A 17,889-nucleotide genomic window follows, 5' to 3' on the forward strand; every position below is an offset into this window, starting at 1 on the left:
ATTTATCTTTTTAGTTGTGTTTTTATTTTGAAAGATCTGGAATTTATCTGCATCAAACATTGTCTTATCTGCATTTTGCAGGGGTTAACAGGGAATGCTGTTAGATCCATATTTTATGGATTTCATAGAAGGGGGACAACAAATAGTCTCAAGTATTTGGTGGGCTGGTCATCCTAAATCCAGCCCCTTACCCAGCCTTTCTCCATTAGCTTTTCATCTGCCACTTCCCACTGGCCTGAAGCAACATATTTAATATACCTCCAAAGGTAAAAATCTTTTTGGGTTCTTATAGTCCCTTGTCCCCCCAGAATTCAGAGATGCATCTATTTTCAGGAAGCAAATACAGTTATGGTCTGAAATGCTGAAACTCTTGATTTTTTGAAATGATAAAATAATCCTTTGCTTTTTCAAGCTTCTTCCTTCTGCTCTGTAGGCAAGTCATTCTACTGAAAAAGCATTTATATGAAAAAACCCTAGACTTACTAATGTGTATGCTATTTCATCACACTGTTGTTTAGTTCTGTCTGATATTCTGCAGAAGACCAGAGTATACTCATAGGGATACCAGTTAGGCCCAATATTTAATGTATGTAAATGATGGGGGGAAAAAATGTTCAGTTCAAGAAAGCAGAGATGATTCTTGCTTAGTTGGATATTAAAGCTCTACTGTCATTATTATTTGTTCTTATTTCTCCAGAGGATCTGTGTCTTGATTAGGATTCTGTTGTGGTAAGTGCCTCTATCAATCACAGGGAGATCAAGTCCTTGCCTGAAGATGTGCATATAAAGATACCCCATACGGCAGCATGCCTTGAAGGAGCTTTATGGTAATTTCATAGGTGCCAAATATATTAATGTGAGTTCAGCTAGACCAGCATGTATCTGAAGTCTGAGGTATTTCAAGATAAAACCTTCTATTTATTTATTTATTTATTTTAATTGTTACTATGATTCTTCCAGGAATAAGTGTGATGCAAAAACAAAGGACTTACCTGACTTGCAGATTTGTGACTTTCTGAACTTTGGATATTGTCCTTTAATATGTTGAGTAAGGTTGTGTAGGCGTTCTGTGTTATGTGCGTTCATCAAATGAATAAAAAAATGAAGACGAATCCTTGCCACTAGTGCAGTTTACTTAGGAATTTACCAAGGATTTATCCCTTAATCTAAAGGTCATAACATTTTAAATAACATGCTTTTAATATTCAGAATGGACCCAATTGCCCTCTAAGCAGCTGATAACTTTGAAATGCTCTTAGCCACAGATACCCATACATTACCTTCCCTTACCTTCCTTTCATAGAAATAATGAAGCTTGAACTTTACTGCAAATAAAATTTTGTCTTTCGTTCAAGCAAAAGAGTGAGAGTTGACTATAAACCTGCTCATGTGTGGTGTTCCTGAGGTCACTGCTTGATCTGTTTGCAGATATGGCAAACGGAGAAGATATGTTTAAGATACTGCCAGTTGTTTTTATGCATAAGAAGAATCCCATCCATAAAGGAATCTGAGCTAGGAGGACAAGACAGGAGTTCTTGGCTGCACTCTTTTGCTAACATCATTAAGCTATTGCAGTAAGATTGTATGAAGATGCACCCCCCAAGAAATTCCAGATAAAATGTCACAATTTGACACCGAATAAACAGCATACATATACACATCCCTTCCATTTCACAGGGCATCCACTCTGTCTCCAGGCACTGCTGCAGGACTCCTCATAAATAAATAACCTCGTGCAAGACAGATTATGTTCCTCAGATATCAATCACTGGTAAATATCGTGTTTCTACTTACGACGTAAGAATACTAAATGGAAACTCATGAAGATTTCAGATTGCCATTATATTTACAGTCCTGGGCCTTACTGCTGAGAATTATTGGATGTCTTTACCTCTGAATGTGGGCTGAAAGCTGCAGTGGGATACTCATTCCTAGCCTGCCTCTCAGATTTTCAAATCAAGGTTAATCGTACTTCTTGAAGCCCTGCCTCTAAATCATGGTAAATATTGCAAAAAGATTCCAAACTTTCTCAGATGGGGTCAATGAGGGAACAAAAGCCCAAAGTCATTCTTTCCTGATTCCATATCTGGAAAATGTTTTGGACCAAAGTGTTCTTACTATTACATGATTATAGGGACTGAATGTAGTGGGGGAGATGGAGGGAAAAACATCAAAAAAATACCTGGAGAGTTGGGAGTACCTTCTAGTATCTGCACAATAAAAGGGTAGTTATTTCATTCCCTTTCTTTTACTGTGCTATCAGCTTTTTTTCTCTCAGTGGTAAGACATTCCCCAATTCCAGCTTCAAATAATACATCTCTCCATGTAGTGATATCTAGAAGCAGGGTTGTTTTATCCCTGAATTCTTGCCATCCTTTCAGAGGCAGTGAGTCTCATTTCTTTGCAGTCTGTTTGAATGCTTCCCTCACCAGCCACTGTTGGCCAAAATAAAGGTGAGAGATGGTTTACAAATTCCATGTAGAAGACTGTCAGTGTTTTGAACGAAGCCAAAGTTGGGTGTTCTGAGATGACTCTAATTCTTTTCAATATGAGTGCAGCTGCTGTTTCATTCCTTATTAAATTTGACTTATTTATAAATAATCCCAGACAAATTTCAATATTTATTTCTCATATTCTGTTCTATTCTGTTTATTCTTACAGGGAAAAAATACAGTGAGAATATACAGACTCCCATCTCCCCCATTATTTAGTATAGCACAGATTAGCTTGTGATCATTTTTATTGAACTCTAAGGATAAGGAAAAACTCAAAGCTTACTAAATACTCTTTGTTTTTAATTGCTGTTTTTAATTATTATTTCTTATTAGGGAATGTATAAAGGGACTTTTTTATTATTATTATTATTTACCTTCTTAACAAAATTGCTCTTATTTTAGGATTGGATTTCTTTAGTTCTGTAGCATTCTCATTAAATAGCAAAAGGATGATCAAAAGAGAGGACTAGCCCAGCAGAAGAGTACCAGCAGAGCTGAAACCACCCTGGCCAAAATGTGAGCTAAGAGGGATGAGTACACAGCATTCCATTAGCCTGCTTTAGTCCAGTACCCTGGAATTGTTCCTATGCAGGGTATCTAGCTGAGGCAACCAACCTGGTAAGAAAAGCACTGCAGCTTACTGTATCCATCTTTATCCTTAATGAGCTTTAACGTGACACAGTAGGATTCAGACTGACCAAAATTTAGATGTTTGTTGAGGGATGTATATTTTCAAGTGGCATATAACAAGTATGATTTTTTTACCAAAGTTCTTTTTTAAAATTTATTTTCTGTTTTGAGTTAAAGCTAGAAGAAAATAATTTCAATGCACCTCTTAATTTGTCGTTTTTGTGGTAATGCTGTACTTTATACAACATTAGAACACCATGTGCTTCATAAAATAGCCTCCTGAATTTTCCAAGAAGATTGCTTCAGTGTACAGGAAAGCTTATTATTTTGCTATTAGTTTCTATTACAAAATAAATAATTTTCAGATAAAAAGTGATTAGGCTTACTACAGAAACGCACAGCGTTTTCAAATATAGAAATCAGAAGCTTATTTTTACTACTTCTATGAAACAGTCACTAGGAGAAAACCATTTATAAATTGAGAAAGGGAGGTAGAGACTTTAGAGTTGCATACAGCCAATTTTGATTCTCTTAAATTATCTTAGGTATTTTCAAGCATTTTTCTTCAGTGGATTCATATTTCAGACAGTATTTCTGACAATCTATTTTATGCTTCATTGACCAAAGGGTTTGAAATTCTAGTCCATATTGGCACAGTAGTGTCAAATTTGTAGTGATAAATGAATAACTTTCTTTTTATTTTAAATAGGTCTCTGTTGTTTCATTTGAGATCTGTAATTTTTTTTTTTGGTTCATTACTTCTGCTATTTTTCTGTCTAGGAAAAAATGATTAAAAGAGACAGAGGGATCAAGGTGCTTTAGACTTGTCTATGTGAAGAAATGGATTGTCCAAGGGAGGGTAAAGGTACTCATGCCGTCTATTCATTTTGCTTTAACAAAATTAATGTTATAGTTTTCTGAATTTTTTCTTTTTCAGTGAACCAACACTGCTATTTTTGGGAACCTGTTTAAAATGTGCAACCCATGATTCATTATCAGGTAGTATGCTTGCTAATGTTATTTTCATAAGCAGAGATCTTTTATTTAGGTGTATCGTGAATTAAATTTCTTGACTTTCAACAGAGTAGTAGTGTTGCTAAATTATAACCTCCTTATACTTAAAGTGATAATGCCTCCTATCATTATTTAAGGATGTTCCACTACCTAATTGTAAGGAGGAGGAAGCTGAAGAAGAAATTATGCTCTGAAAAAAATGCTTCTATCTTAGCATGTACTCTATTATTCTTTATCCATTTTATAAAAACTCTCTTCAAAAATGGGCCTTGAATCTCAGGTTAGTCATGTTGTTTTCCTAAATCTCCAGAAATTTGCATTTTGTATTACTCATGTAAGATAATTCTGATCCAATTCCTTAAAACTGTGTAGATTTTTTTTCATTGTGGTTTTTCTTGAAATTGGTGGAAAATATTCCTAGATTTTCATATGCTCTGATATCTGGGAGAGTCCATTTTTTACATAGACTGCAATTAAATAGAGAGGACACTGAGTGGGATTATAATATGTTAAGAGGCAAAGAAGGGAATTGCTTACCTGTGGTCAATGAATAAAATGGAAAGCTGAACAGTACTGTGTTATATCTAAAGAAAATACAGAAATGCAACTGTTCCTTAAAGTGGAATAAAGAGCTTCCTTCTGAAACCGGTGAGTGACAATTTAATAGTGTGATGAGGAGTAGGACTACTCCCCTTATTTGGGTCTTTTACTTGTGTGTGCTTGTGTGTTGCATTTCCTCGTGTATATTTTGTGCTGCAAACTGTTCAAGTTCCTGTTTTTGTAGGTATCAAACCTATGTTTTCACCAGAAAAATCTATTTGGCATGTGGTTCTGATTGTCATTTTTCCAGGAAGATGTGATAGTGAATCATAGGATCATAGCTATCCTGAGTTGGAAAGGACTCAAGGATCAACTCCTGACTGCACATGGGGCAACCTAAAAGTCAAACCTAATGTTTAAGAGTGTTGTTCAAACACACCTTGAATGCTGACAGGCTTGGATCCTTGACTTCACTGGTGAGTTTGTTCAGTTCCTAATCATGCTTTCAGTGAAGAACATTTTCCAAATCAGACTCAAAGAACACCATGCTGGAAGGGTTCTCAAGGGTCGCCTGGTCCAACCATTCTCAGCAAAAGCACTGTCTCAACAGATGGCCCAGCACCACGTCCAGCCAAAGTGTCCAGTGCTGGGGAAATCACCACTTCTCTGGGAACTTATTCCAATGCCTGGTTGCTGACATTGTGAAAAGCTTTCCTTGTGTGAGCAATCAGAATCTCCCCAGGAATAACTTGTACCCATTACACCCTATCTCTTCTGTGTGATTGCCTGTAAGAAGTGCTGTAGATCACAGCACAGCCACTTCCTTTCATGGTGGTTTCAAAAATCTGATTGTTTCTAGAAACGCTAAACTGTTATGTTTTAGTACAAACAGAAAATCTTTCAGTTAAGTAAAGATGAAGTGTTTCAACTGGCACATATTGATGTGCAAATGTGTGTGTATATACATATTCATATATGTAAACCACAGTCTTATGTACTTATATCATGAGTAAGTGAGAAATATAAAACTTACATCATGAACTGTGACAATAATGTGCTAAAACTTGAACGGAAATTCCAGAATAACCAGGTGGCATTTTATCCTTAAAATTCTGGTGGAAAAGCTACAATTTTACTTTTTTCTTTCCTGGTACAAATTCAAGAATGTGGTCTGTCATTAAGAGTAAGAATAAGGGGGAAATGAAAGTAGACAAACCCTTCTCTTTGGGATTTTTTTTTACAGGGCTTACTGTTGGATTTCAGAAGGCATGTGCATTGGAGGAAATGGTTTGTATTCCAAAGTCTGCTGACCTTAGCACCATAAGCTATTGATATCATAAATTGTCCCTAATACTACTATGAGATCACTGTCCCACACTCAGATTTGATTATCTTTGGCCAACAAGTTTAAAAATCATTGTGCCTAGAAAAATCCCGTGATCTCATTAAGCCTAATTTCCTAAGAAATCAGGCCAAAGTGTTAAGACAAAAAGATGCTGCTTTTAGGAAGGAACTGTAGAAATATGTTTAGCATTTAGTGTTTTCAAAGAGAAATGGATTTTTTTGGACTGGGAGTGAGGATTGATTGCTGGTGAATCATATATATAATTCGTCAGTTGTCCTCATGTATTTTGATACTTGTGAATTTGTAACATAGGCAATGACACTTTAAAACAAAATGATTCTTCTCCTTTTTCTCACTGGTTTTCTTTAACTTCATCAGTGTTGACAGAAAGGAGTTGGAAGGAAGTGAATTTGGATGAATTTCTGTCATGATAGGAAAAGAAAGGCAAAGAAGAGCTTCTAATGTTTTAGCATGCATTAGAATGTTAATAGACAATTACCATAATTAAATAAAAACATTCTGGTTTCTTAGTAGTGTGCCAGTTTTCAAAAAGCAAGTATTCCTTGTTGTATCTTACTTGAGAGATATAAATCAATTTGTCTACTAAATTCAAGAGATGTCAAAGCACATGTTTTATTTATCACGGTGTGTTCATCTATTTGTCTTTTCCTTTATTGAAAATGTGGGTTGGTTTGAGATTTAAAATTGTTAATTTTCTACCCTCTCTCTCTACTTGAATGTCTTTTATTTTCATGTGCAGTCAAAGAAGCATGAGTATAAGCCTCCATGCTGTGCTTATAAATAACTCCTCTAGCAACTGGAAAGAATTAAAACATGGCATTAGTGGCAAAAGCTGCATTAGTTGGAATGGTTTACCCAGGATGTGCTAACTGATAAACTTGTATCTATTTAAGAAAGATCTAATTAGGATCCTTTTGTTACATAAACTAAACCATATTATTATAATGAAACATACATAAAATAATGAATAGAACATAATTTTTATAATTTCATTCAAATTAGATGACTTAAAGGTAATTTCTACACTTTAAGCATTTAGTTTCATGACATTTCCTAGCAATTCACCAATTAAAATGACTCAAATGTCTGCCATTATTAAGAAACATATAATGTGAGATTAGATTAGTCATAAATATTTTATAGGGAGGAAATATATTACTTCAGGTGCATCCCAACATCTTTATGTCTGTAATTCTGTGCATCTGCATACAAATAAAAGGGATGCTCTGACAGCATATTGCACTCCTACTACATCCTTCTGTTGTGGGTGAGTCAGTCTTGAAACAATCTGAAGATTGTCTTGGTTTTGCTTCCAAATTCAAAAGCTAGATACATTTTGGGATGACTTTTCTTCACTTTCTCTCAGCAGCCTTTGAAGTTACGTTATGGCTGTGCCCAGGCATTTGAAGATCTGTCCTTGACTGTCCATAGCGTGGTTCTGCCTGGTGCAGTAAGGGACAGGTCCAACAGCCTCCTTGCTGTTTTTCTATGCCACTGTGACAGATATGCCATTCTGGCTTATTCTGTAATGAAAAACTGAAGTTCTACATTACTAGGTGACAGTGTAGGGTTTTGAAGGGCTGTGGCATGGCTCAGTACCTTTAATCACTTTTTGAACTGTAACACTGTTGAGGCATTGGTTTTCCTTCCCAGGGAAGACAAGATTTGCATCATGGCAGTCCCATATGAGTAGGAAAAAATCAGTCTTCATGAATCAAGCCAGTAAAGGGGAAAGTGGAGAGAATGAAACTGCATTTCATTTCATTCCCTCTTCATTCTGTTTGCCTTTTGTGTCAACAAACTCCATACCAACCTGCTTCTGGTGCATTGTTCCCACATCCCTCCTGACTATACTCTCATTTTTGTGACCCAAACAGCAGTCCCAAAAGTTCCTTTCTCAGGGGCTTATGACAAGTGTCTGACTCACCTGCAGCAGTCCAGGCATCCTGTTGGCTGGTGACCACAGGGTTGTGAGGACACCCTGTCTTATAGCAAATGGACTTTAACTGAGGAACTGGATGTGAGCCCTGAGCAGGAGCTGCACATGGGCAGCAGCAGCAGGAGCAGCCTGGTGTGGAGCTTCCTAGAGAGCACTCTCAGTTTTACAGAGCAATGACACACTCGGAAGAGATGCTTGGTAAGATTGCTCTGCTATGTGCTGTAGGGGTGTTCTTCACTGCAGAGGTTTAATAGCTTGAAGGAACCATAGTCTGCTCTGGAGCCTGCCTGCTCTATTTATTCTCTTGCTATCTGAGGACAAAACAATGCTGGGTGATTCTATTTGGGTCACACTTTACCAAATTTCTACCAATGTCTTAAAATAGAAACAATACTAGCTGCTAAATAGGGAATAGTGTTTCACAGAACCATTTAAAACTGTCTAACCAAATGAAATTAGCAATAATTTCTTTAACGGTTGTTTTTAGTTTGTGTCTGTCCTCTGCAGTTTTGTGTATCTGTAAATTCTGCCAAATCTGTATTTGTTGACAGGCAATATTGGTCTTCCTTTGAAAGTTTAATTTGCTTCCTATGACATTTTTTTGATACATAGTAGAAGTTTAGTTATGACTTAAGCTTTAAGAAATCCCACCTTGACTGTTTCATTGCCTCTGTGATAACCTTAAAGATCTGTGTGATCCACATGCTACCACCTGGGTGCTGGAACAACAGCATTTCTTTTAAAAATGAATAAAATTATTAAGAAAGATAAGGGAGTAAAATAATAAAAGATAAATATATATATATATATATATTCATATGTAGAACATGGGATTCTTATGTTTTCAAAATAGTTTTAGCTGTATTCTTGGCAGCAACTTTTCTCTTTTGTTGGCAAACACATTGGAAAGAGAGAGGATTGGCTGGCAATGTCCCTTCTTGGTGTTTAATGAAATGCTGTTAAAAGTATGAGAGAGTTTTTTTTCCTGCCAGCAGATACAAAAGAAATACAAAGTTGTTTACAATAACACCATTTTACCATTTATTTCCCTTTTTTCTCTATATGATAAACACAGTATTTCTTGTGTAAGAAGATAATTTCTCCTCTTCATACACCCTGTGAAGTAATAACAGCCATTTGGAGCCTTGGAACGACATAAACATTGATTGAAACTTTTCATAGGTTTTGTGCCTGAGCTCTTTCCCATGTTGGCTTCTCTGGGCCATGCATTCAGGCCACAACCTGTCCCTTCTTAAGGGTGTGTGTTCAAGACCTTTCCCTTTCACCAGAAATCTCTTTTGACAATACCTGTGGGAACAGTGTGTTTAACCTCTCCACCCCAAAGTTTAATTTCAGCAAAACTAACAGTTCAGAAAGTGATTAATGAGGGTGGTAAGCAAGCTGACAAGGCAGATAGTATTGACTTCATTAACCTGTTTAACTTGGGAACTGGGTAAGAAAACCCCATAAAAATTAAATGTAACCCTTGATGCTTCCTTGTCATGTGGTATAGGAAGTGGGAATCACTCACAGTAAATTATAGTTCCAAAGAAAATGTATGCCATTATGATAAATGTGATATAAATAGGTAGATAGGCTAGCTTTCATTGCTGCCTTTTACTAAGTCATTGGCCTGCCCCAGATTGGCTGTACAGTACTGATTCATAGATAATTTTTCAAAATGAATGAGAGTAATTCTGGTGGAACTTGGAAACTGGTAGTAAAGCTTGTTTCTAAAACATTTATTTCTTTTAGTGATACAATAGAAGCTGAAACGGAAATAAGAACAGAAGTCTCCTCTTCTCCTTCAAATTCTTTTGGAAAGAGCACAACATTTGACTCTCACATCTTATAGTGGTATAAAAAGGCACATGTCCCTCTGGTTGCAATCTCCATCTTAATAAATTAGAAAAACTAAGGAGCCATTTAGGTTTGTACATTGTTGGAGATTAGCAGTCTCATCTGTGGTGGTGCTTGTCTGCATCTTGGAAGAGAAACAGAATTGAAAGGGCTCTTAACTTTTGGGTTAATTTTTATAATAAAAGTAATTTTTTTTGAAACTCAATTCAGGAAATGCAAAAATGAATGTTCTCAGGGTAACTCTAGCTCAGCCTCTTTGAACAAATAGATTTTTTTCCCCCAGTAGATTTCTAAAGCTTATTATATTACATTTGTTTTGTTCTGCATGGAAGAAATTCCTTTCCTTGCAAGGTATACACTGCCTTCCGTACACTGTCAATAGCTAAACAGTAATAATGGCAACAATTAAAGGATCAGATGTACAGTCCAATTAGTACAAGTGGGTTTTAATTTCCTGAGTCTTGATTGGGGATGATATTGATGCAACCTTAATTTTAACTGTATATGTTTTGAAATATAAATATAAAACAATACATCTGGAAAATGTCATCAAGCATGAGTGAGAAGTGCTAGGCTGTGTATCCCTCTGATGCAAGAGCAAATAGCAAAGAAATAAGTAGCTAAGTCATTCTATATCCTGTGCTTCACTCAGGTCTGCATCACAGCCTTATCTTCCTCCCTTTCATCACACACAGCTCACATAGCATTACCCCCCTCCTGCAAGCAATTTTGTTATCAGCCACAATTATTATTTGCCAACAATAGAAATTATAGAACTGAAATTTATAAATTAAAACTGTCGCTTAGTTCAACTGCACTCTGCATATTTCTGCTCGTGAGCTGTGCTGGCCAGTGCAAGCTCGGCAATGAGATCATGTAGAAGGGCTTTTTAAAGTTCTCCTCGTGGTTTTTCTGCACTTCTGAGGAGTGCAGAAGTGCCCTGAGCATTGAGTGTGCTGCCCTCTGCTGCTGCATCCCTGCTCCTTGTAGCCTCTGCTCATGGGGACCATCCCTCACCCGGGCCAGGAGATTCCTGGCAAGGGCAGGGCTGATGGAGATGGAGCAAGATGCAGCAAGAAGCAGCAAGATGCACAATGCATGCAAGATGCATGCCTCAGGCATGGCTCTGTCATAACCCCTCTCTCTCTAGAGAGGAATGTATCAATGTAAATAGAGTTAATTACTGTCTCTTCATTTCCTGCTGAGAAGTGGTGAGAGCATGAAACCAGGATGTGTGGGTGGGAAATTATCCCAAGTAGCATTTGTCTCTTACTGGCCATTTCTGAAACCCATACAGTCCAATTTACCATCATCAGAAAAGAGAATGTGGATCTGAGCATTGCAGATCTGATGACAATTCTGATCTTAGTGACTAATGCTGTCAGGGGAAAGTGAAGAGGTGATGCCTTGTATGGGAAAATAGAGGTGAATGAAAACTGACCTGGAGAAAAGTCAACTTTGAGAATGCTTTAACATCCTCAAATCTTGTAATAGACCTAATTGCAACTCCAGGACTTCTTCTGGATTTCAGAAAGTAAGCTTCAATCCAGTATTTGACACTTCTGCTGCTCACTGAAATTGTAAATTTTCCCCTCCTGTGTTAAGGTTCATGAACTGCAATAGCAGCCTAAATATTTCACCTTTCTTTTGTCATTTTGTTTCTGTAGGAGTTGGGAAGCTGAGTTGTTTAACATATGAAAAGGAAATAATTAAGAGACCTCGATGTGATTCCTTCTTTAGTAGATGTGAATGCCAAGAGTAGCTAATAATGAGGAGGAGGCTTGCATTTGTTGATTTTTGTTAAGAAATGTGAGAAAGGAGAGAAATGTGTTTTTCTCCTTTGTTTCCACTGGAAAACAATAGCAAATAGGTTTCAATGTAATATTACTAATATTGGTCAAAGAAGAGGCTATATTACAACCATTTAATTCCACAGATTCATTAAAGCATGGCTAATTGAAGGTCAGCAAGTTAAAAACTGTGCCCTCAGAACTCTTTTTGTCCCTGCAGTTTATCACATGGAATGGTAACTTTTGCTTCTTCTCAATATTAATGAGGTGATCCATTTTGTTTCCTAAAAATGAATTAAAGATGATGAATTTTCCTTTTCATAGGAAAATAGCAGAAAGAGTATCAGAAAAGAACAAGTCTAGAACTGTTATTTGGGTATCTTTCTGTCTGTGAGGAGGACCCCTGTGGTGTTATATTCAGAGACATTTATTCACTGTCTCAAAGTGAATCTTTTCTCAAAGATCTAAATTTCAGTTGTCAAAACTTTCTCCGTTCAGATACAGCAATGGAAGACTTTAAAGCCATGGGAATAACCTTTGGCTTGAATTTAAATGCATATCTCCAGGGACTTTAAACTCAAATCAGACTGCTTTCTACCCAACAGATTTTGCAGGTAATACAATAGAGTTCAGAAATTCTTTTCAGAGCCAGGCCTTGCAGAACCCACCACCACACACACTATGAGTAAGCTGAAAGAAGAACCCTCAGTACTCCAGGCAGACACTTAAAACTCCTTGTGTTTACATTCCCTTGCATTGGTTCTTTCTCACTCTACATCAAATTGCATGTTTTTGGCAACTGGTGCTTGTTTCCATCTCTCTTGTAAACTGAGCTACTCGTAGCTGTCTCTTGGTTTCCTGGTACGCAGCACTTTACTCCAGCTTTGCTTCCTTTGTTTCGGCTGCTGTGCTTAAGAGTTCTTGAAGTGTTTTTCCATTTCAGAAGAGGAGGTCTCTGAAAACACAGGCAAGTCGTCCCAGCTGGGTGCTGCATGCCAGTTGTGTTGGCTGTGAAGGTGCTGAGGAGCTGTAGCATGGGGATTGTACATCTCTGTGCAGTGTGTAGATGTGTATGCATGGTCCTGGCTGTGGCCCCTGTGTGCATACACACACAGTCTTCTCTGGGCAGGCTGCCCTAAGTCATGCAGTGCAGCTTTTTTCCTGCACAGCAGGTGTCTGGGGCCATGACTGTTCATAACCTTCATTAAACATTAAGGAATGACAATCCAATGTCCTCACAGGCATTAATTATGATTTTGCTTTCAACTGTGTTGTGGGTGTGTTGTGTTCATCTCAGTTTAAGGATTTCTGTAGCACTGGCTGCTGGTGGATGTCATACAGAAGATGGCCTTCCCAGGTGATGTGCTTCTGTTTCCCAGAAAGCAAATGTTCTGAAAGAAGCTTTGCTCAGCCTTCAGCTGCAGTGCCACAGCAGTCATATGTGTGTTAAAGTGCTTATGAGCAAGACATGTAGCTGAAAGAAATGAATTGGTTATTTTTACATGGGTTGAAAAGGAGTAGCCTGAAACAGCAGTTCATCATGGGCAGCAGTACAACCATGATGTACTATTCTTCCAAATCAGAGATCTCATCCTATCCAAGTCTTCACTTGTATCAAACTTTGCAGTGGTTCTTTTATTCAGTATACACATTAAAAATGAACAGAAACAAAACAACAAAACTCAAACTCTCAAGGTCAGTCAGTCTAAATAATAAGAGGCAATACAAATGCATTTTATACATAAACAGAAAAGGAGTGGGGAAGGTCTTTCTCATTATGCCAAATGGCAGTCTGGCTATGATTTAATGCATTTGAAATTAAGTCTGTCTCTTCAGCTGTACATTTTTACTAGGTCTGCAGAACAGACTGGCAGACAGTGTGAGCAGATGCTTCTGGTTGGAGCAGGATAAATTTCTTTGTGCTGGCTTTTTTGTCTGATAAAATCTTTTGAATCTTTTTGCAGCAGTGAGCTTTAGGTGTTTTCCAGATGAAGGGTTGGACCAAATAAGCCTACTGGTGTATCATTGTAAGGAGTCTGTAAAGGCAGCTTCTGTTTAAAGATCTCTGCTTACTGCATAGGTAAAGAACAAATATGATGCTATGACTTCAATCTGTCTCGTTCTTTCCATTTTCTCATGGCACCTAAAATATGTCATTTTTTTTCAGAATGCTTGCGATTTTTTCACAAGTGCAACATCTGGTCCTTTAGGGCTTTACAGTATGTGAAATCAACATCTTATTTCATAAGTAACCCAAAGAAAAAGAGACTATGGTTTGGTATTTTTTTCTTCAGGATTAGGAGAAGTTGTAACCTACTCTTTCTCCTGCTGCCTTTTGTGTGGAGGGATGTTCCTGGATGGTTTTAGTGGTAAGATATTTATCAATAGTAAAATTCATAAAGTCCTAGATCCCTGTTTCTATCCCACAAGCAGACCCTGACAACAATGACCTTTTCCTGAAGAGTGGGGAAGACATATTATGTAACCATTTATTATGAACTGTCGTCTATCATACTTCAATACATAACAATAAAAAAAACACCCCCAGAATCACATGAGGCACAGTATAGACAAAACCATGGCTGGTTACCATTGACTGAACATATTAGAGGTGTAATTCATTACTGCTGTTGTGAACAGTTCAAAAGCTTAAATTTTTCCTTTAAACCAGAAAATTATCTAGAATATCTGAAAAGTGCTTCCTGAAAAATTCAAATAAATTGAATTTAGTGGAAAGAAACAAAAATCAAAACAAAAACAAAAACAGTTTAAAATGCCCTTCTTGATAATTCTCTGTATGCATGATTTTTCTTTGTTCCTCTTTTTTGTTCCTTTTCTTTTTCTTTTTTCTACTTAGAAGCTTTGTTATCTGGGTCTTTAGTTCTTCCTGCTCCTTTCATATCTTAGCTACTCTTTCAGCAAGAGTTTATGGCCTGTGAGCCAATTGCCTTTTTCTTCTTTAATTATGGAAGCTGAAGGCCACTTTGTCTGCCCTGAGTGCCTAATTGAAGAAGGACCATGCTTGCTTTTTTTGTTCCTGCCTAGCTTGCCAAGGGTATGGTGCACTGCACAGAAGGGACAACAGCTTCTTTGGTGATTTCTTTTTAACTAGCATCCTGAAGTAAAAGAGCCAATAAGGAGATTGTAGTGCTCTGTCCCTTATTTAGGAAGGATTGTGATTGCCTAGTCTGGGTTAAGTATAAGTAGAATGTTCTTAAGTTTTTCTTTCACCTTGGTAGAAGATGTGGAAAATACTTTGTTTCAAGGAGTTCACTTATAACATATCTTGTGTCTCTCTTTTTCCCCATACTGAAAGGAGGAATGGATTATATTCACCAAGAAATCCCCTGCTTTCTGCTCTTTCATCACTAAGTGATATTTTTCTCATTAATTTATTTTGAAAGAAGTGTATGTGTGGTCACCGCAAGCTGGTTTAGCTTTTTATATGCCATTCCTATAAATCAGCCAGAATGTGACTTTGAACAATAATTATCTCTATTCAATTTTTATTATTTATTTGCCTTTGTCTATTTGCCCAATTTGATATCTGAATGAGTCATTGTTTTATAGAAGGCATATCTTTAAAATTATTCAATACAGCGATAAGATTTCTGAGCAGGGAATTTGAATTATTCTTACAGTATTTATGCTAAAATGACAATCAGGCACTCTAGTTCTACTCTGAGATACTTGCTAAATTGGTAGTGGGATTGAACTTGGCTCTGACTTTTCAGAACATGCAGATCTTATGACTGAGTCATGAAGGGTGAACTGTCACATATCAAAGCTTAATTATTGCTTAAGTTTATCCTTCATTCATTCTCTGATTTGCTCCTACTAAAGGAAAAAATATTTCCTGTTATTGATGCCCTTTATTTTGCCAGGAACAAATCCAGTGATGCCAAAGGAAGCTGTGATTGCAGTTTAGTGACAGAATACAAAAAATAAAAGGGATAATTAAGTTATGCTATGAATATTGGTTATATATTACGTTCCCTCATGTAAGCACTTGGGACTTCTGTTGTCTTTTTCTTTCTAGTGCATCATTTTTCCACAATATTGGAAGCCTGGTCATGTGCAGAGATTTTCTTATCTAAGGATACCAGCTGTTTACTGGAGGATGAAACTAGTTGTTCCTTTCTCAAGCAATGTCTGTCACAAGGAGACAAAAATGTGTGTATGACTTGATTTGTTTTCATAATGACGAATGTAGTTTAGTTAGGAAATTGATTATAAAAATAGCAACCAGGCTTTGAAAAGCAATTTGAAGATATGATGTAGATCTGTTATGATCATTTTAAGGCTACTGAGAATATTTCACTTACGTAGTTAATCTTTTCAGTGTCTAGCAATAATGTTAATGTGGGAAGCCAATGTTGAGAGTAGGATGCACGCTTGGCTGATATGCACCCAAATTATATGCTAACTACTTCATGCATTATTTCCATGGAATGAGTACATAGAATGCAAATGTAATATAAAGCTGAGACATTAATCTTCAGAACACACAAGTATCAGCACAGAGGAGCAGTAATCTCGTTTAGGCTTTCTTCAAATAATGTTGAGAGAAGATTTTTGACTCTCTACTGGTTTAGAGGCATAAGCAACAATTTGAGTGTCAGGATCTGTCAGATTCCCTTGAACCATGTTTCAAATCCCAGCCTTGAAATATCTCAAAAGTCTAGACTGAAATGAATATTCCTTGTATCAAGGGAGTACTGTCTTTGTATGACCCAGACAGGGACTGGGATGTCATGCTGTTCCTCCACTCATTCACATGGTCAGTGTTGCTCACTGTTACTCTGTGTTAATTCTGACCAAATTAAGGAACCATCCTCTCTGTAGCTATGGAAGAAATCTCTGCCTGATGATATCAACAAACTACCTGGTGTTTATTTTAAAAAATGTATTATGCTGGTTGCCTAGGCAGACCAGTTGCTTCAAATTTCCTAAAGGCTTTGATAATGTTCTCAGTAGATTGTTGCCTTCTTTAAAAGTTCTTCCACCAATTGAGGAAATTAAGCAGGTGTCATTTAAACAAACAAGTATACGAGAAAATTAAAATTATCTTGGTCTTAAATACATTCGTTTGCCTCTTAGCATGCTAGCATTGGAAACTTTCAAGTTCTCTTGGTTCAGTTTGGTGTTTATACAAACACTTCTGTTGTTGTTTTGCTCTCTTGGTAAATGTAAGACAGAGGCAAGAGGTGCACCAATAGCAGCCCAAGGAGGTGGCAAGTATATTTTAACATGCTTATTATATATATCTATATATTTTAGCATATTTTGCTTTCTGTGATTTGTTCCAATCAGAATCAGTATGGAAATGCCTGTTTCCACTTTGGGTTTTGTTAGTTCACATAAAATGTCGCTATTTTTCCTCCTTCCTTTGCTCAACATATTTCATGATTGTGGCATAAATGAGTCCATAGCTTTAAGAAAAGAAAGTGTTGTAGATTATTAAAAGATTTAATTTTCTTTAGGAGAAACCCCAGAATTTCCTTCTTGCTTCTAAATCCAAGTATGTGTGAATACTTGACACAAATACCACTTTACTTTAGCTGAGGAGACCAACAGAATGTCTACAGATTCTTTGCAAGCTAAGTCTCTCTCATTCTATAAAGACCCAAGACTTTTTCGGGTCTCTGCACTTCTCAGGTGCTGCAATACCAATTTTCAAGGCACTTCTTTTGGGATACTTGGATACCCATTGATGGAAAATTAGGACCTGGGATGCCTCATGGGGTTTTTTGTTTGTTTGTTTCCAATTCTGTAGTACTGTTTTGCCACACTGAGTACAAGACTCATTTGGGAGATGGGGGGAGCTGCAGGTAGAATTCACAGAATCAGAGGTATTTGTTTTATTAAAAACCATTTTTGAAATGCTTCTACACAATGTCTTTGAAGCATGTTGAATTATTTAGTTAATCTTAACCACGTTTAGCTTTGCATTCAAGTGGAGATCTGGTTGTACATAAAAGAATTTAAGCAGAGTTGTCGTACTAACATTTAAATCTTTCTTTCCGGCGCAGCAGCACTGTGGGTGTGTTACATAAATTGCCACAATGGAGTGTATTTCAGATCCTTCATCTCAGAGCCATCTGTCATTGAAAGTGGCACATTCACCTGCCCATCACTTCTGCAGCAAGGTGTGCACTAGACTGGGCATATCCCCATGAACTTAACAACAGAAGCAGCTCCTCATACAGCTGACTTTGGAAAGACTTGGTAATCAAGTCACTTTTTCATATGGGA

The sequence above is a fragment of the Erithacus rubecula genome (genome assembly GCF_903797595.1).
Source record: "Erithacus rubecula genome assembly, chromosome: 4".
NCBI classification, from domain to species: domain Eukaryota; kingdom Metazoa; phylum Chordata; class Aves; order Passeriformes; family Muscicapidae; genus Erithacus; species Erithacus rubecula.